A 21,600-nucleotide genomic window follows, 5' to 3' on the forward strand; every position below is an offset into this window, starting at 1 on the left:
GGCGACCCATCGTTCAATGTCAGAAGCCCATGTGACGGCATGAAGCCCTTGATCCACAGTGGGACTACTAGGGCGCATCCACAGCAACAATATGCATTGTATCGCTAGTAACATACAAAGACTAGCTAGCTTCTTATACCTGTGCTAAAGCGTTGAAAACTCATGAAACAAGTATGTCATTGGGCAAGGTATAACCGTGCAGTCCAGCATAATTGACATTGGGCCTCATTACGAGTCCGGCGTTAACCGAGGCGGTAAAACCGCCTGGTTAACGCCGGACTCGTATTACCATTCCGCCTCCGTGATTCCCGGAATTACCGGGGCATCACAACCCCGGTTTTCCGGGAATCACGGAGGCGGAATGGTGTAAATCCCCATTCCCGTTGAGTCCTATGGGACTCAATGGGAATCGGGATCATGGAAACACCGGCAGCATCTTGTAATGCTGCCGGTGTTTCCTCGTCCGCCTGCAGGCGGGCGGTGTTAAACCCGCCAGGTCAGACCTGGCGGGAACATCACCTCCCGCCTGCAGGGGTCGGGATCAGGCGGTCCGGACCACCGTTATTTCCGGACCGCCACGGTCGTAATGAGGCCCAATGTCTTGCATACACCCTTCCAGAAAGCAAACATTTTTGGACAGGCCCAAAGCATGTGCATATATCCTGCATTATCAGTGCCACATCTCGGGCACTTAGAAGAACTTTCATGTGACATGAGGTGCAGTTTTGCAGGGGTGTAGTGATATCTATGCAGCAGTTTAAATTGAATGAAGCAAAATCTAGAATTTAATTACACCTCACGTGTACAAGCACACATGGAATCCCAGACCTCATCCGTTCTAGCCAGACCCAGGTCTCTACTCCAGCCACCAACGAAGCGTAAGTAGCAGTTGGCATGCCCGGTCCTGCAGATGACTGTATAACCTGGACAATCCCCCAAGGGCCGAGGTGCCCTCCATGACCAGAGTTAGTAGTGGGTCGTTGTGGGGGAGTGAGGGAATCTCCTTCCACATGCTCTTGAACGCTCAGCGCAGGCCACAATAGTGTAGCCATCGGGAGGGGCGCGTCCTTAGGACCTCTGGCAGGTCTTGCCACTCAGTGAAGGACCCCATCTCATAGACGTCTTGGAGGAGGCTGTAACCAGCTGCTGGCCAGTTGCGCGCAGTCGTCTGAGCAAGCAGTTCCACAAAGGAAGGTCACCATAAAACAGATGGGGACACCCACCCGCTTCCAGATTTTGCCCCATGCAAATATCGTGACCCTGGCTGGGTCAGTGTTACCCAGAATCCGCACCAGTGGGGCATCACCAGGGATCGAATATCACAGGTTCCAGCTGGCTGCCGCTCCGGCTTGATATGAGGAAGAGGGCTATCAGAATCAAATCAGTATGCCGCATATTGCACCTGGGTTGCAATCCAATATCTAAGTTCGGCAACAGCCAACCCACCCACTGGCCTAACAGGGCCACATGAAAAAAAAAAAAAAAAAAAAAAAAAAAAAGTGTTTCTTTTTTAATTCACTCTGCATTCACAAGGAAATAATTTCTGCAACAGAAATCATTTCTTTATGAAGGCAGAGTGACTACAAAAAGAAACTTCTTTTTGAAGTCCAAGGGCTCCCCCAACCCCATAACATGGAAGACCCTAGGCGGCAGACCTCCATGTCATGGGGTTGGGTTGGGGGCTGTGGGAGAAGCCCTATGACTTCAAAAATAAATCGTTTATTTTTGAAGTCACTTTGCCTTCATTGAGAAATTATTTCTGTTATGGTTCAGTCCTTAATTAAATAATTTCTTAATGAAGTAAGTGTGACTTTAAAAATAAACAATGGGACGCATTCTGACCATGCCAGTTCAGAAACAACTGTGCTGGTAAGCGTTGTTTCCGGACCGGCATATTACAGGTCTACCTGCTGGTCTTAACCTGCCAAGCACAGCGGCCACAGTAGGGAGACCCATCACAGAAGCACCAGCACCGTTAACAACGGTGCCAGTGCTTCCGTGTCCCCATGGAGTCCTATGGGACTCCACAGAAATGGGGATTACCGAAATTACCAGTGCCTGACTTCCCGTCAGTCCGTCTTGGAATAGCCCGGTGGCACTGGGAAGTCAGGCGCTAGTAATTTTTTACAGGTCCGGTGGCAACCTACTGGTAGCACCGGCACGGTTACCGCCGGACCCGTAATGAGCCCCAATTTCTTTTGAAGTAATAGGGCTCCCCTCAACCCCATGCTACGTGCATGTGTGAGTGTAAGGTGAAAGGGTGCACACAAATGTATGGGTTGCTGGGTGTGCATGTGTGCGTGTACGGTGAAAGGGTGCACACTTAAATGTATGGATGGATGGCTGTGCGTGTATATGGTAATGGTGTGTGTGCTTGTGTACAGGGGCACGAGAGAACCTACATTTTGGGGGGCTAACCCTTCAAATGTGGGTAGAGGCACTAACTTCACGGGCAGTTGGGAGTGGTACAATTATTTGTATGGGGGCAACTAACTTCTTTATGCATTTTAATGAGACTATTCTCGTTCAGCTTCAATGTTACAAGCAGTTAACTCTCTCCTTTAAATCTCCAGTGAAATGCTTTACGTTGGTAAATGCTGGGCCCTTATCAACAGCAAAACCCAGGTGCCGTTTAACGTCTGTGTCCTGTTCTGTCCGGCAACTGCTCTAAAGGTCATCCAGGTTGAGCAAACATAGCCCAAAATTTCAGGGGGCGGGGGCGGAGTGCTGAAGCCCAGTCAACTCAATGGTGTTGAGCCACTACTTGTGTTTTAATGCCTTGATTACTCCTAGCCCTGTTCGTTCTCGTCCCAGTACTTGTGTATGAGGCACTCTGCCTCATACACAAGTACTGGGATGAGGTAGAGGTACATGGAGGAAATGCCTGACTTCGACACCTGTAATCTTCATTACTCCTAGTCCCACTCTTCCTCATTCCAGTAAGCTCTGGGAAAAGGAAGGAGAACGTGGAGGTAATTCTTGGCCAAGGAGCCGATTTTGAAGGTTGGGGGGGGGGGGGGTGGCAGGATTGGGCGATAAATCATAATGGTTGCCCATGTCCAAGCTAAGTAGGCATGATGCGTGGTATTAGTGGCTAGAGAGGCATTTTTGTGCAGCCAGTCTAGGTATTCCTCAGTTTGGTATGACGTTCGTTTAACTGGGAATTTCTGATAAAGCAGTCCTGCTAAGTGTAATTACCCGACTAGATTGGCTTTTGGGTGCTGCCAGTCTAGCCATTTCTTACTGCATCGTTGTATATTTTTCTGGGCATCTGAGTTAAAATATGATACAAGTCATTTTGTAACGTGCCTGTACACAAGTATTTCTATGTGTGACAAGACAAGGGAGGGAGGACAAGACAAACAATATCACGAGGCCTTGTGTCATTGCAAGAACGAGCGGTGCAAGGGGAAAGGGAGGGGAAAGTGCAAGGGAGAGGGGAGGGGAAAACAGGGCTGCAATGCTCAGAGTAAATGCAGCCAGGGCAACGCGGCTATGGGTAGTGCAAGGAGAACAAGGAGCTGCAGGGTTACAGTTACAGCCCCAAAGTGCATGGTAGGCACGGAGACAGTGCAAGGGTGGCCGATCAAGAAAGAGCCTGGACTCAGAGACTCAGGGTATCCAAGCAACCGGTCAGTACAGCAGACAGGTAGGTCAGCTGGGGAGGGAGAGAGAAAGCAGAAGAGAAAATGTTTTGAACTGCTTTCAAAACGTCAGATAGGTCCGGTCTCAAGTTTGAAGGGGCAGGGAGGCCATTCCAGAGGGAGGCACCAGCAGAGGAGAGAGATCTAACCCCCCCACCCCCCAAATCTATGCATGGAGAAGTGTCTAACCCTAAGAGAGTTGGAGGTAGCTGAGCAAAGGGCTCGAGAAGGAAGGTATTTTGGAAGAGAGCATTGGATGTAGTGTGAGCCCGGCCCCAGAAAGCTTTGTGGACAATGCAAAGGGTCTTGACCTTGATCCTTACAGCCCCCGGGAGCCAGTGGAGAGATTTCAGGGCTGGAGAGATACAATCCCTGGGCTTGAGGCCAAGGATGAGTCTTGCAGTCCTGTTCTGAATTAGTTACAGATGATGGAGAGTAGAAGAAGGCAGATTGAGAAAGGCTGTTGCAGTAGTCCAGCCTAGAGAGAACCAGGGCTCTGGAGACAGCGAGCTTCTGGTGGAAAGTGAGAAAGGTAAGAGTCCCTTTGAGGGGGAGCAGCTGGTAGATGAACTTCTTGGCGACATCCGAGATGTGAGGAGAGAAAGAGAGAGTGGCATAGAAGATGACACCAATGTTTTTTGCCTTGCAGGAAGGCGAAGGAAGAGGGCCCAAGGTGGACGGCCAGAGTGAGAGAGGGAAAGCAAGTGCTGGGGTCCCAATGAGAAGGATCTCCGTCTTACTGGCATTAAGGCAGAGATTGTTGGAGGCGCAGCAATCCTGAATCGCGGATAGACAGACAGGAATGAGCAGGAGAGGAGGCTGAGGGGAGCCTGAAGGTAAGCGGAGTCATCCGCATAACACTGAAAGTTAGAGAAGGTGGAGATCAGCTGGGCCAAAAGGGGCCAAGTAGAGGTTGGAAAACCAGGGTGAGAGTATAGATCCCTGGGGATGCCACAGGTAGAGAGAGGTGGCAGGGAGAATGGGACCAGGTTGGACCTCGGAGGGACGGATGGCGGTCCAAGTGGAAGGCGGTCGGTCAGTCACTCCAGGGCCTGATCCTTGATGCCCAGGTTCACACAGTCAATTGATCAGGAAGGGGAGGTTGACCATGTCGAAAGCAGAGGAAAGAAGGAGGTGAAGGACAGAAGGAATGCTGTAACCAAGGTTAGAGAGCAGATCTTCACGGGTGTTGAGGAGAGCAGTTTCCATGACCCTGGCAGCTCTGAAGCCAGACTGATGGTCATGGAGACAACCAACAGATTCAGTGTGGAGAGTAAGCTGGAAGATGGCAAGCTTTTCCAAGAGTTTGCCCAAGAAAGGGGTGATGGAGATTGGGCAATCGTTTGCCGGGCAGGTAGGTTCAGCAGACGGCTTCTTGAGGAGTGGGTGCACAAGGGAGTGCTTAAGGGGAGAGGGGAACATTCCAGTGGCTAAAGAGTGATTACAGAAATCGGCCAAGGCTGGAGCGAGGGTGTCAATATGGTCCTTGATGGGTCTGGAGAAGCAGGGGAACACCTGTTTGGACAACGCTTGCATAGATCAGACTTGTCTAGAAGCCTCGTCAGGTGTTGTCAGAGAGAAAGAGGAAATAGGAGGAGGAGAGGGAGAGATGGCCAAAGGGGGCCTAGAGAGGGAGAGGAAGAGGAGATAGAGGACAGGTTGTCCTGAGATTTAGCGGAGAAGTGAGAGGCCAGAGCCATACAGAGGGAACAGGAGAAGTAAAGACTGCAACAGGATTGACCAGTTCCTTGCAGATTTTAAAGAGTTTGGCCATGTTTTTAGAGGCCGCTAAAATGCTGGTTTTAATGTGTGCTCTCTTTTTGATGAGTGTTATTGCTTTGACTGGCATTTTGTTGCAACCAGTCTAGGTATTTCTAAATATGGCATGCCTTACTGTAATGGTATTACATGTCTACACTTGTCTACATTGTGCAGCCAGTTGGACATGTTTTCATTGTAGCATGGCATTTTTAATAGCAAAGCATTAATGTTCCTGTGCACTGTTGGTGACTTGCAGGTATTGGATTGGTGTTACCCTACAAAACAATTGGAAACATTGTGGCTTTATAGCCAATTTTTCTCAGAATGTGTGCTGTATATTGCATTAAAACACATTTAGATCTTTCTCCTAGTGCAGTGTGCAGCATACCCCTTCAGCAGCACGTTTGTGTGTATTGCGTAAGCCTGACAATCTAGTCCAGCCAGAGTGTGGCCCAACCCGTGATTTGTTGCCGAGGTGGGGGGGGGGTGGGAGGGGTCGGGGGGACAGGGGCAGCAGCATGGCTCGCAGGCGGGCCCCCACATTGTGTGTTACGCCATTGAACCCACCCCGATTGTATGGTCTCGTCAACGTATCCCATTTCAGCCGGACAGAACCCGAATGCCATAGAATTGCAGATTTGAGTTTTTGAACCAGCTCGGCCCCAGGCCACAGCGGGACATTTAGGAAACAATATAGTAGCTGCAGAAACACTACCATCTTGAGTGAGACCCTGTCAAGCCAACGTGACTGGTCGTTTTTCCCCCCAAACGCTTAGCTTTGTGTGATGAGAACGCCCATATATTTGATCTCCGATGGGGAACAGATGAACCCAAGGAGGTCTTCAGGGACACTCTGGCATTCTTCAGCGGGAACAGTTTGGACTTGGATAGGGTACCAAAGAGGAGGACATTGCGTATGATTGGTGTGAGGTTCAATTCAGGCTTACGCACATATAGCATTCGAATGAAACAGACTCCTACAATACATGTTCTGATAACAAAGGGGCTCTAATAAACACAAGATCTCTGGTTGCTCATGCCACAGAGATTGCTGATCTAATTCTGGCAGAAAATCTAGACCTTCTTGCCATTACTGAGTCCTATGGTCCTATGCTCATGTTAGCAATTCCCAATGGCTATTCGATTTTAAAGACAGGATAGACAGGAGGCGCAAGATGGAGGTATTGCCATTATCTTCAAATCCACCCTCTCCCTGAGATTAGTCCCCCTCCAAGACATCCTATCTTCTGAAGTTATTTCAGCTAAACTACCCATAGCTAACTCCCAGACCCTTACCATTCATATAATTTATAGACCCCCCGGCCCTACTGGGACCTTCGAGGAGGATGTCTCCACTATTCTTTCAAACAACCTCCAAAACACGTTGCAAGTACTCATGCTAGGCAACCTTAACCTGGGCTTCAACAACCCACTTGACAAGCATGCCATTACAACAGGTAACATCCTGTTTGAACTTGGCTTTACCCAAAGAATCAATGTGCCTACACACAACAAAGGGAGAATTCTTGATTGGGTGGCAGACTACAACTGCAATGCCAATATTACCTCCATCTCCCCAACAGCCTGGACTGACCATTCCCTTCTGTCATTGACTCTTATTACCACTAGACCACTACTTACACCCACTTCCACCGCCCCACCAACACTAACTAGGAACAAAAAGATTACTACAGTGGACAGACTCATTCCTCTTATTCTCCCTACTCTTCTCTCTTCCAGACAGTACCGATTCCAGATCGCTTGTCGATGAGTATAATAAAATCATGACAACCACACTAGACAATTGCCCCGCTTAAACTGAGACAAAGTAAAGCTAAAGCTCACTTGAACAAATGGTTTACACCACACCTAAGACTTACGGCAAAAAAAACAAAAATAGAAAAATTCTCCCTTCAGAAGAAAACAGGATCAAACTCACCAAGATCTCATCCCTTTACATAAAAGAAATCTGCCTGGCCAAACGAGAAGCTTACAACAATCGTATTTCTCAAGCCAACTCAGTATGAAGGAACTATTTACAATCCTAAAAGAACTAGAGACTCCCTCTCCCACGCCAGACACCTGCACCAAAGATAAATCCTGGTGCTCCGATATCCAGCAAGCTTTAACCAACAAAGTGACCACTCTCCAAAAAAAAGAATAACCCCAAAAAAAGGCTCCCTTAACCTCCTTAGTTACCTCAACGCCTCCTAACATTACTCCTCTAACCTCAGATAACTTACCCCCTCGTTTCAATTTTTCTAAAACTTCTATCCTTGAGGTAGAAAACGTCATAGAATCACTCAAACTTCCCAAGTGCCAGGGTGACCTTTGTCCAGCCCATCTTATCAAGGATGCAGCTAGGGGCCTAGCTCCCTTCATATTGAAGCTTACCAATGCTTCATCCCTGACTGGCACCATTCCCAGTAACCTCAAAGAATCGTGGGTGCGCCCACTGTTAAAAAAACAAACCCTAGACCCATTAATATCAACTAATTACCGGCCTATTACGACAATACCTTTTCTTTTAAAAATCCTGGAAAAGGTAGCTTATCTACAAATGCAGAAACACCTGGAACTATACCACCTGCTCGGAGCTCGCCAACCAGGCTTCCCTCCCCAACACGGTACAGAAACCGCCCTCATCGACCTAAAGGCCCAATTTGATGCGCTAAGATACAAAGGGAAATCAGCCCTCCTCCACCTTTTGGCTGCATTTGATCTTGTGGATCATAAGGTCTTGTGCAGCCATCTAGACTCAGCCGCACACTTCTCCAAGGAGGCTATAATTTGGATTGAGTCATTCTTGAGTGATAGGACCATGAGGGTTTTCTCCCCCTCAGCAGCCGCAGACCCTATTCCCATTACCTGCGGGGTGCCCCAGGGTCCTTGTGTCTCTCCCACTTTGTACAATATATTCACCAAGCCCCTTTTCGACGATCTGGACCATCTTGGTATCACCTACACTAACTACGCAGATGATACTCAGATCCTCCTCCCTCTTTCTGGGGATTACGACAAGGATTTGGCCTTGGTGAATAGAGTTTACCTCATCATCCAGGCATGGATGGCAACTCACGGTCTATGCCTGAATGACGACAAAACAGTGCTCATCATCCTGGGTACCCTATCTAACATCAGAAAACCAGGCCATGAATATACCTCATTTCTAATCGATGGCAACCTTATCAAAGTTGCCAATGGAGTAGAAACTCTTGGCCTTTACCTCGACTCTACTCTCAGCTTCACTAAACAAGTGAATGTCATGGCATCCGCCACCACTTACACTTGCAAACTCATTAGATCTGTCAACCCATTCCTCTCTAATAACAGTTGCATCATTCTTGCCAAAGCCCGCATCCTGTCCAGGCTGGACTATTCTAGCGCCCTCTACATTGGATCCAATTAATATATCATCAGGAGAATCCAAACTCTCCAAAATAACGCCCTCAGAGCAGCCTTTGGTGTAGCTAGGAGAGAACATATATCCGAGATCAGACAACAACATAATTGGTTATCCACCAATGCTAAATTCCAGCTAAAAACCAATTCGCTCACTCACAAATCGCTCAACAATGCTGCTCCTAGCTGTCTTTCTGAAAGATTCCATAGAAGGACCTCCTCTAGGCCTTCTAGACTAAACAACTCCAACTGCCATGCTATTCCCAGATTTAAACTTTCAAAGGTTGGCGGCAGCAGCTTTCCTGTTAAAGCGGCCCAGCTTTGGAACTCCCTGCCTCCCTCAGTCGAGCTGATCAATCATACCAGACATTTAGACACAGCCGCATTAACTGGCTTAAGACAATAGACCACTGAGACTGGCCATACCCACTATACTGCACATCGACGTTAAAAATGTTGTGCTTAAGTATTAGGCTACTTGCTCCTGCTTATGTTCATATCTCTGCTTGTGATGTCTTGTATTTGTGACCCTCTGTCCGACTGTTCTATATCTGCCATATGTCATTTATTTCTGTAACCTAAGCTGTGAACCTCCTTGTAATTTCTGTGCCCTGATACCTCCGGGTTTGGTGCGCAATACAAACAAACAAAGCATATCTACTACACATAACGTGCTCCTATGACACATGGTCCTACGACAAACGCCCAGCAATAACATATGGAGAGCATACAAGCTTTACAGTAGGTAAATTACAAGATTAACATCTCCTGAGAACTCATATCAAAAGGTAAGTCATGAACTGTACACAGAGCGTATGAGTTTTATCGTTCGTACATTACACAATTACCATCTCATAAAAACGCACATGAAGGGCTAGTGACAGAATAAATGACAAATGTACACTTTAGAAGGCATACAAAACATGAGCAGAATGGAGGTACATTTTATATTAGAACTCTGCACATACATTTGTGTTATTAACATTGTACATAGTAACACAAACGCTTACAACACACGTTTCTATGACACACTAATATAACATGCACCCGTACAACACAGTCCTAAGACACACACTTACAAAAACGTGCTTCTATGACACACCCACCTATGACATGCACTGCTATTACTCACTTTTACAACATACTTATCTCCCACGTTCCTGACAAATGCACCTGCAACATGTGCATGTACGACACAGCTCCTACGGCACGTGTCATCTGACGACACATACTCTTATAATACCAACTATTATGGCACACACACTCCACACAGAAACGTACAACACACGCGCTCACGACGAATACACGTATGCCACGTGCGGTTATGAAACATGCACTTACGTGCATCACAGACACAAGTTTTATAACAGTCAAAATAAAAATAATCACACAACCGTAAAACAATTAGTTGAAATTATTGGGGGGGTTACAAAACAGTTAGGTTAAACCAACAAAAACATGTCTACAAACATCAGAAGTAATAACATTAAGGTAAAAAAACAACTTTATTAATACATTAAAAAAAATATAGTAAAATAAAATACAGTAACCTTAACACACACACTTAAAAGCATACAATATTACCATAAAATTATAACAATTTCACATATAAAAACAATGGTATGAAATGAAACATTAAAAAATACATTACATGTACATCTATAATATGTTAAAAGTATAACATTTTTGTAATACTAAATGATCATAACAGATAAGCATAACTGCCACAAAATTGCAATTAAAAAACACCCAATTTTAAAAATAAATCTACAATAAAATGTACATAAGCATTCAAGTGTCATTGTAAATACATATAATTTACTAAACAGTATAAAAAGAAAAAACACTACACAACTAGAAAAAGTATTCAAATATATACAGTAAAAGCTTAGTAACATTTACTTCTACAAATATATATACATTTATAATCTATACACTAGGCATAAAAAAATGTGTGCGCAATTAAATTTAGTCAATAATTCCAGCTATAAATGCTAACAAAAGCAGCACAAATGTAATACACATTAAAAATAAAAACCGTTAATTTTATTTAAAAAATACATTCACACAACACATTAATTTCACTGTAAAGCATTTTAGAACAAAAACAAAACATTGAAAAACAAAAACAGGGTAAGTTAGGTTACCATGATATTTGATATCAATATTGTTTTAGAATATATTAATACAGTTTATTATGCTGTTACCTTAACATTATTATTTCTGAGGTGTGTAGACTATGTTTCTGTTGGTTTAACCATCTACTACGTCACATTTTTTTCTTCTTCAAATAATAGATGTATGCATATGGGCCAGGAGTATAGCTCAGTGGCAACGCGCTTGTATTGGCAGCAAGACACTGCCAATAGATGTTGCAGTGCAACACAGGTTCGAATCGCAGTCCCGCGCATAGAGAATGACCTCCGGTATTGAGCGCGCTATAAAATATTATACACACATTTATGATCAAGCATAGTATTTTAGACTAAGTTTATCAGTATTAAGAAGCATGGTGCACTTTATTTTCAACCTTGTACTAGAGTAGAGTCGCAACTGAACTGCTATTATGATATGTACTGTACATGCACTTTATTCAGGTAATGCTGCAGTTAATGACTATGAACTGCATATGCATTATGCACCTTATTCAGGTAAATTTGAAGCTTAGTGTAAATGAGCCTTAAAAAGGTATCTATATTGGAAAGTATTATGCTTTTTACATTGGAATTTTTGTAAACACATGCAGAAAAAACTGTTACACGTGTCATTTAGCCTTTTCAGCAAATCAGATGTTGGGTGTGCTTTAGGTCTGACAATGGTAATAACTACTGGATATGATTATGTATCGTTTTGCACTAAGTACTTGATAAGTGTCAGACATCTCTTTCCGGAACGGTATATTATTATAATTTTTTAAAGAAAAGATGCATAGTTCGCTTTAGTTACGATAATGGCGACAACCATTTGTTTATGTATTATCCTGCATTAAGCACTTCATTTAATAAGTGGAAGTTCTACTTTTTACCGTAACGGAAAACCTGTTTCAACATGGCTGACATGCGCAACCTCAAGAATACCTAACTGCCTCACCAATATGCCATTGGCATGGAAAAAAACAAAGCCCTAAAGCTCAAGATTTGAGACATCAAAGTCGATGTGGTCTTTTTTAAAAATGTCCCCAACATGAAGACGCATGTGAACCAGCAGCCGTAGGGCTGTGAAACATGTTTTTTTTTTTTATTTTAACAATTACACACAATTTACATCCTACTCATACGTTCCTTCCAGACCGCAGACAAACAGATTCTTGGAACTATTATTTTCCCGCTGCTTAGTTCATTATCCTAAAGATGGCTCACGGTCCAGAATCTTTTCAAGATAGTTGATCACTGCACAGATTAATGAAGACTTAATTTCCAGACAATAGGGTAAACCACTATTCCTTAATGTGTGCCCAGGGAGGAGTAAATCTGCCCAAGAAGGACGAACGGTAGGACGATAGTTCACCACATTCCGTGATTAGATGTTTTAAGGATTCTGTTGATTTTGTACAGAATCTACAAAGATTGTCCATTGACTCTTTTTCATGTTTCAACCACATCATTTCTTGTGTGTTATATGCATTCAAACGAATTCTTAGGAACTTATCACGGTGACGTCTTGACGGGAATCTTTCAAGATATTTTGATAATTTGTCTAAACTGTTGCATGTTACGCCTGTGAAAAGAAAAGTCGACATAGAGTCACGGATTTTGTTATTCTTTATCCAGTTCCACTGACGCAACTTCTTTTTGGCAAGTTGAGGTGTAACCAGTACCATATCCCAAGTTATATCAGCAACTTCAATGATCTTCCTAATTTTGTTGGCACAAATCCACAGAATTCCAGAGTGGGGATTAACATCTGTTGATTTAAATATTCTATAACGTGCAGCAACCTTAAGTAAAGAGATTTTGCTTAACACAGCAATCGATTTCCATTGAATGATCCCATACAAAGGCTCCAAGCCTAATTCATGCCCGATTGCTACAGTTGAAGTACCTCGGGGCAATCTCAATACCCTTCTCCAAAAGTAGCCCTCTAATATTGACCAAATTTGATTGTCAATATTCAGACCCGCCTCCGCTCCATGCATAAGGGCTGAAATGACTTTCTGCACATAAAAAGGACCTTATTGGGGAGAGTGAATTTGCTGTATTCAAAATGCAACCTTTGACCATGCATGGTAAATATTGCCATGCAATGTTTCAGATCTGTTACCCAGTCCCATTTTCTGATGGATTTGTTGATTTGCACTCCCAGATAGCGGACAACTGAGACAGACTCAATTGTTTCACCCGCAGCAGTCCATTTGAAGGATTTACCAATGGAATGTTGTTTGGTTCCAAAAGCTATGATTTTCGATTTGCTGGCACTGATTACGAGATAATTAGCTGTGAGGTAAGAGACTATCAATAGCTGTTGTAATCCGATCTCAGTTTGGTCAAATAGCACAATATCGTCAGCATAAAGAGCCCAGTTAATCTGTTGACCATTCAACTTCAGTGGAAAACAGTGCACACTACTCAAATCGTCAGGAATATCTGAGATGTTAAGTTTGAACAGTAGCGCTGCCAAAGGCCAGCCTTGTTTTACACCATTTGTTGTTTGTACTTCATTTGTCAGTTGACCATTCTTGTCAATACGAACTCTAATAGGGGTTTCATTACATAGAGCCATTAAACGATGAAGTAAGGGTAGCGGACAAGACCACGCTGATAATTTTGACCAAAGTTTGGTGCGATTGATAGTGTCAAAAGCTTGTCTCATATCGATGAAAGCCATAAAAAGTTTTTTATGAGACTTCATGGCATCAAGTTTTAGAAGATTAACAATTAATAAGTTTACTTCAGTACCAACTTCTTTGGTGAAGCCAGTTTGACGGCAGTCCGTAAGGCCGATGTTAGTAGCCCATACAGTAATTTTAAGTTGTAAACAAGTGGCAAAGATCTTGCCTATTATATCCAATAGAGCAATAGTTTACTGCATCCTCCCTATTGCCTTTTTTGAAGATTGGAATAATAACTGCTGATTTCCAAGAGGTCGGAATTTCCTTTGAGATGGATATGAGAGAAAAAAGCTCAACAAATTCTGCCCATACTTCTTTACTTTCCTTTAACATTATGTTGGTCAGCCCATCAGGACCTGCAGCTCGAGAATTCTTTAGTTGTTGAATCATTCTTACAATATTCTCATAAGATTCACAGACATTCCAGGGCTCTGTATTACCTTGAGTCACGAGATCAGAACAGACGCGGCCTCCATTGAAAACGCTTTTGAAGTGATGTTCCCAAGCTGACATAGAAATCCTGTTTACCAGTCTTGCGTCTTGACTTGGAGTTCTATTCAAGATTTTCCAATTTTTTCTGGAATTGTTTCGGGTGATCAAGTTCAAAATAGATTGTGTTCTTGATCTCTTATTATATTGAAAGATTTAAGCCAATTACGATATTTCCGTTTACATTTCTTTATGGCTAGAGGGATGTCACGTTCACAGATTGTTGATTTTATAAGACTGATCTTCTTATTCATTTTTCTTTCTCCTGGCTAACTTGAGCACTAAAGACATATTTCTTTGATTGTTGCTCAGACTTTAAATTGGGCTTTTTGGTACAGAATTTAGAAAAAGGGCGTAATTTATTCTTGAGAATAATTAACTCGAGCTCTCATTTAGCTTTCATCTCAGTGAGCTTGTATGACACTCCTTGATTCTCAGTCTATTGTCCCCTTGACTTATTTCCACTGGCCAGATGTACTTCTTCGAATTCACTACCCGTTGTAATGACCAAGTTAGTTCTAGTAAATCATGATTACTGCTGGATGTCTTATGAATTTTTGAATTTTCAAGTTGTCAATTTTTGACCAAGAAGATGAGGGCATCCAAATATAGTCCAGCATTTCTGTGTTAGATCTCTTTGCCAGATAGTGCCGGCAGGAATATCTCCTTTATCTGAGCCGTTTAGCATCTCACAGTTTCTTATTTTCAAGGCCTGTCTCCACATATTACCTCTTGAGATGAGAGTGGGGGTGTTGGTTGAGCTTGTTTGCTGTAAATCAAACCAAGAGAAGCTTAAATCTCCACAAATTATTATTAGCAGATCTAGACAAGAAGTCAAGCAAGGGTCAATTATCGAAATCACTGCTTTTATGAAGCTGGCTGTCGAGATCATTGCTGGATTCCAATAAGTATTTATCAATAGTGGACAATTCGTTTGTTCTTTATTTGAAATTGAAAGGTTCCAAAGTGTCCCTTGAACTTAGATGTTTGGATTGAAAGTTTGCTTTACTGCCCACCCATAGGAATTGTTCAACGTGGAGAGGAGACCAGAGAAAGGACGACCCAAGAGATTTTTTCCTGCCATATTTAGTAAAACGGTATAGCCGACTTTTATTGGCGACTCCTGCAGCCAGGTCTCCTGAAGGCAGATAGCAAAGTTATTCGACAGAGGCAGAGGGAAATCTTGGAACAAATGCTGGAATTCTCTAGTGTTACACGATATTATCCCACATAATTCTTCTCCAAATGATGTCGCTAGTTATGCGCAAGTGTCATTATGGTGACCAGGCCTCTTAGTATTCAGAATTCTGTCTCTACGTCGAAATTCAGTAGATGAGCTTGGCGATTTTATATTAAATTGATGTCTTAGTACCTGATGTCGTGATTCATTGGATGAGTTTGATCCATTAGCCTGTACGAATAGGTCTTCTTGTGGTTAAGTCTGTCTCCTCTCGATCTGAAGGTCGAGGCAAAACGTGTTGTACTGCGTTTTTACTGATTTTACCCTGCGACTTCATTAAAGCTGGACATTTTTTCTATCTCACTGCTTTTTGGAGAATTATTTCCATTGGAAAGAGGATCGAGGGTGGCTCCACGGGAGTGCAATCCCGAGAGTTGTACACCACGTGTTTTTTCTTTTTTATATATACTTGTCATGGTGGTTGGCGTTGGACCTGCACCCCACGCACACGGGGCTTTGGTTCACCAGCAGTTTTCCCATGAGTGATCCAGGTGAAATAGACATTTTGTTTGACCAGAAGGCAAAGAGAGGTTTCCTCCTGCATCGGCATAATAGCTTGCCGCATTCACTTGTTATTCAGCCACACTAATAAGCCCTTTGGTATACTTTGTCAGGATCCCTGTGTCCTATAATGCAGAACGTCTCCAATTAAAGCGTGAATCCAGACACATTCATAAAATTGCAACATGATGTCACAGGTAGATAAGGAGAGCGTGCGCCAGGAACAAGCGCAGGCTTTGTTCAGTGAGATACAGAATGTCAGTAGGATCGGCAAGAATAACAACTCACAAGTAAATGCAGGTAACGATAAAATGACATTGTTCAGAGAGCTAGAGAAGTTGCAGAAAAGAGACCAGCAAATGGTGGGAGTAGCACATTACAAAACTATATTGATGTTGACAGACTGCCAAGAGGTCTAATGATCTTGAAGTCCCCTTCATTCGAGGGCCAAGATCCAGCAATGCTGCAGGAGTGGGGTGATTCGACCAATACCTGCTCCGTTGCATTTCTCAACATTCTAATTAAATATGCCTGCATAGATCGGCAAAAGAGGTTGTTAAAAATTCAGGAGGTCGAAGAACAGTTGTTAAAACCTCCACAAAGCGAAGGAAAGAAACTAAGAGCACGTATGCAAGGAGGTTTAAAATCTTTTGAAGATGACATCAAGCTAAGAAAACAAAGAAAGTTTCTCAGAGATAAAGAAGATTATGAAAAGGGATGCAGCACTACGCTTTGATTCTTTGAGAAAAAAAATCCTACAATAAACCTAGCTATTCCAGAAGGTACAGTCTCAACCTCGAGCGACTTTGCCTCCTCTAATAGAAGTAATCACCAGTCAAGGAGAACAGCCATCAATAAAAATGAATTTTTTAGAAGAATTTAGACTTATGTATAGATGGACGCAATAATAAAAAGAGTAGAGGAAGAGGTTGAGGCAGAATTGTGGGACAGAGAGGAAAAGGAAAACAAGGTGGGGACAACGGAACAAGTACCTCAGACACCGACAGATCAGAGGTTGAATCGCTCTGGCAAACATAAGGACCTTGCAATTACAGATATTGATACTATGATAATAAATCTTTCATCTTATACCCTTACATTAGAGCAAACAAAAGTCCTACAATATGGTCTCAATTTCTGTCCGGTATCATACTTGAACTATGCGCAACCTAATGGCGTGGCCAGCCGCAAGGCGAGGACGACGCAACCGAAGCAAACTCCCCGCCTGATCCCGCTAAAATAGATCATGCCTCTGATGCAACGAACTACCATCTTCACAAAGACAACATATGTGTGAGCCCCTGCGGCGTCCGTTGACCAACAATTCGGGAACCTGGACAGTGCAAACGTGGATGAATTAGCAAGGATCGTCCAGAAGGATGTACACAAAATGGCAGCTGCGATCCATGGAAGATGAAGCCGTTGCGGGATACCCCCCGATGGCTAGCAAGCAGCCCTGAGATGCCGCCCTGACCGACCAGCGGACCACACAGGAGATGCTGCCCAGCTCCGGAGCGCAACTGGTAAGGACATACAGATGCCCCTGCAGCACGCAGCGTTCACAAGGTCCCTGTATGCAGAGAGGGCCGACAAGGAGCCCCAGCCGTGGAATGGCAGGGGGAGGGACAGTACGCGACTGCCTCGGAGCAGCCTAATAAAAGCCAGCTGATAAAGCACCCAGAGCACTCTCCCTGGGCCTCCAATAACACGTGCAAGGGGAAAAAACAAATTAGAACGCACTGGCGTGCTCGTTTGAGACAGAAACCTCCCCACCTTGCCCCATGAGCACCAGAGACGGTGGCTCTATAGCCCGTGACGCCACATAAGCCTATAAGGAGTAAAGCAGCACCAGCCAGGCAAAGAGTCGCCACATCATATCACTGGCGATAGGTCTACCTGCCAACAGGACAGTGTGCAGTCTCTGGGGTCAGAGCACTTCTCTCTAGCCCCTATACAACACGGCAAGGGAAGAGGGGGGCAATAAGCATCAGCTGGCCCATACATGCCATCAGCCACCTCTTCTTACCCAGAGAGCCAAGAAAGCGATGATAGCAGCAGTGCAACCCAGGTGCCCACGCAGGCCGGCGGAGTGTACAAGCAGAACCTACAGTCCAGGTCCCCTCACAGGCAGCAGCAAATCACTGAGATCTGGTAATAGATCACCCTGCATCACAAGCAACAAGCACCCAAACATACGCAGGACTACCAATAATACAGAGCCAAAAACCAGATCCTGGACCTCCCACGAGGGGAATAGTCACCCGGACAAGAGAGACCACATCGTTTAAGCAAGGCCTAGAAGCAGAGAATAGTCCCTGATGCCTGAGGGAAGAAGGGTGCTCAGCCAAAGCAGACGGTGATTGACGCATACGCAAAGAAAAATGATGCAAAAACAGACCCTGTGCACTCTGAAGACCACTCTAAGAACTGAGAGCAGGAACCCCAATACAAGGACAATGAGAGCAAAATCCTAGAGGTGATTGAAGCCACGAGGACATCCACATCGAAGGACAGCTGATGGGGATACCAGGAGCCGAGCCCAGCAAGGTACATGTGTACATTATACTATTTGTCATGTATCATTATGAAAGTAGGAAATAAATAGCAGATCTCACCTTCCTAAACAGAATTCCCTGCATACTTGTATTAAAAGTAAAAAAAAAACCCTTGCAGATGCCACTCCATACACAGACACCTTTAGCCAACATCATGGAATCATGCTCTACCCCTTTTCAGTTGTATGCAGATGACACTCCAATTGCCTTTAGATCAATTGACAACACCTAGATAATTTCGATCTGCATTGCATCCTTGCAAGATATGCAAATTGAAAACATCCTGTGCTCGAATGCCTCAAAACGGAAGTTATTTTCATAGAGTCCTGCTCCTGCTTCAACTGACCGCCATCCATTCACTGGGCCACCACTTACTCCTACCATTGAAGGCAAGATCCTGTGTATTTTATTTTAACCATAAACTATCCTTTAGCAGACAGACAGAATAAATGGTTAAAGGGTGTCACTACTACCTCCACGTGCTATCCTGCCCTGCCTTAACACGCAACTAAAGGTGGAAATGGTCCACACTATAACGTTGCACAGGCATGATTATTGCAACAGCCTGTACTTCAGTTATCCAAAGTACCTTGTCCTTAATCTGCAATGTTAAGGCAGCCGGATACTTGCTCGTTCTATCACTAGACCACGTCCATCTTTCCTTCGGATAATTTTGTCCTCGGCACCCTATACCTTCATGACTAACCTTCGCCCAGCCCGGTCCCATGGCAACCACTGCTTCCTATCCACTCATCATCTGGGCTCCCCCTTACAAGTGTCCGTCTCTGCCAACCAACCTTACTCTATTTCACAGAGCTTGAATGCGGCAATACCTGCTATGGAAGACACCTACGTATTACACACAAACACAACACACGAGGGCGATGTCACATGGTTTTGGAAGATAATCTCTTTGAGGTAATTGGAGAAGAAATATTTTTGGAGAGTAAAAAAAGAATTGCAGTGAAGCGGATCGTATGTAAGTCAAAAAGGGAGGTATTTACATTTTCGGGATGGTGACACATTCCAAACGAAGGCCTGTTGGGGATGCTTGCTTTATAAACAAACTCGTCTATTGTGGCTGAAAACCGACATTCGATGTGAAATTACAGCGATAAAAAAAACTCCGCGAAAAATCGGAATGCCCACTCACCCTTAATAAATTTAAATCGCCTGCCAACATCACCCCACTGACCCCCGTGACCTAGCCCTGCCAACCTCGATACCCTACCACCATGATAGTGGGGTTTAAGCACTCATTCGCACACAACCCCTATGCCCGCATTTCCCTCGAGAAGACCGCCCACCCCGCTTCTCTCCTAAAGACCCTCCCTGCCCCCATGGTTCCACCCTTACCTTTTGCTAACTTGTCACACCCCCCAAACCGCGGTCGAAGGCACCCACCACAAACAGTACGGTGGTGACCGTGGGTCTAGTTCCTATTCGAAAAACGGACCCAAGCAAGACGTCCTCCACATCACGTGATGTGCAGCACGTTACGTTCCCTGGCGTATATGCCTGATCTACATGGTGACAACTTTTCAGAGTGGGCTCAGGCTCACCACATTGAGGACTTGTCGCAATAGAATCAGGAACACGCTCTGTACACTTTTATTTACCTTTTGTAATAGTGTTGTAGATAAATGTATTTTCGAAAGAGATGATCTGTCCTTAAGTAACTGACATTAGTTTGACAAGAGAACATTTAATCTTATTTGCATATCTCATAGCTCTCAACCATTTGTGTAAAAAAGGCTGGTGAAAACACCCGATTTAATTTTTGGTGGGTGAGAGGCCCATTGAAATGAATGGGCATGCAGGAGGCTTGGCGGGTGAGTCAGCTGTTTAGAAGGCGGGTGACACCCGCCAAAAGCGTGAGAGTTGAGAGCTATGCATATTGTAGTATAATTTTCCCACGAAGTAAGACAGGAGTCAGGCAGGGGTTTTACCAGTGCTTTATTTCTCCTGGTTGCTCCGGAACATTTCTCATACAGACAGTGCCCGGGTAAGTGTGGGCCGACGTGGCCAGCTGGGGCCGGGCTGCAGCAGATATATTATTTCAGCTTTAATGCTGATTGAGTCCCGTGCTCGGAGGAGCCGGGAAGACGCAGCTGTCCGCGTCCTCAGCTCGTCCCGTAATGCGCGCGTGGCGCGCAGGGGCGGAGCTATGGTCGCGGGCGAGATCTCGCGGGAGCGGGGCTCTCGCGACATCTCTACACACCTCCCCTTTTCAATGCAGAACGGGTTCACTGTAATACATAGTCATTGTATCTCACCGGTCTTCTGTGCTCCCTTCTGGGCCTCTCACTGGTTCCAGGGCACGGTCCCTGCTGAACCGGTTCTGGGCTTTCATTCGGTTCTTCCTGTTCTATATCGATTTCTTCTCTTTCTCCGTCGTTTCCTTCGGGTTCTCGTTCTTCGTTTCTCCCGTCGTCCCTTTCGGTTTCTATGCGTGGTGTCTCTGGGGTCCTCGCTTTTTCTTGCCTTCGCTGGTATAATGCTACTCTTTCAAAGTTCCACGTGCGCCCGTCTTCTGTGCGGATGTGATTGGTTCCTTTGTGAGTTACTTTTATGGGCTGACTATACCGGGATCCTGTGGCTTGATCTTTTCTTGGTAGTTTGATTTTGATCCAGTCCCCTTTTTCTATGTTGGGCGCTTGTTTCGTCCTCCTTCTTTTGTCACTCCACGATTTCATGCGTGTCTTGTTTCTTTCAATGCGCCATACCACTTCTGTCATGTCTACTGCTTCATCTTCCCTTACTTTCGACAGCCATGGTGGGATGAGCGTAGATGCCGCACTCCTCCCTCTCAACATTTTGAACGGGGATATTTGAGTAATTCCGTTTGGCGTGAGCCTGTGGGCCGCTATTGCTTCTTTGGTGGTTTTGAGGGGGTCCATGCCCGACGCTGTTGCCAGTTGGATGGCCCCCTTTATGAACCTGTTCGCCCTCTCCACAAGTCAATTTGCTTGGGGGTGATATAGGGCCGCCTTCTTTTGTTTGATGTGGTTCCTTTTTAAAAATTCTTCCATGTCTTTGGAAACTAGTTGTACTCCATTGTCTGTGACGACTTCTTTGGGGAGGCCTTCCCTTTGAAAGATTTCAGTGAGTACTTCTATGACTGTCTCAGTGGTTATGTTTGGGACAAACTCTGCCTCCACCCACTTGGATAGATAGTCG

General features: G+C 44.6%; 1 protein-coding gene across 1 annotated transcript in view; it reads right to left on the reverse strand.

The window, feature by feature from the left end:
* Positions 1-19,923, reverse strand: part of PJA2 (praja ring finger ubiquitin ligase 2) — a 578,273-nt gene extending 558,350 nt beyond the window's left edge. The window contains exon 1 of the mRNA XM_069625483.1: positions 19,777-19,923. The gene's annotated coding sequence lies outside the window, so the exon portion shown is untranslated. The remainder of the gene's footprint in view (positions 1-19,776) is intronic.
* Positions 19,924-21,600: the final 1,677 nt, after the last annotated feature.

Source organism: Ambystoma mexicanum, chromosome 6p, assembly GCF_040938575.1.
Source record: "Ambystoma mexicanum isolate Mex_15411 chromosome 6p, UKY_AmexF1_1, whole genome shotgun sequence".
Classification (NCBI taxonomy): domain Eukaryota; kingdom Metazoa; phylum Chordata; class Amphibia; order Caudata; family Ambystomatidae; genus Ambystoma; species Ambystoma mexicanum.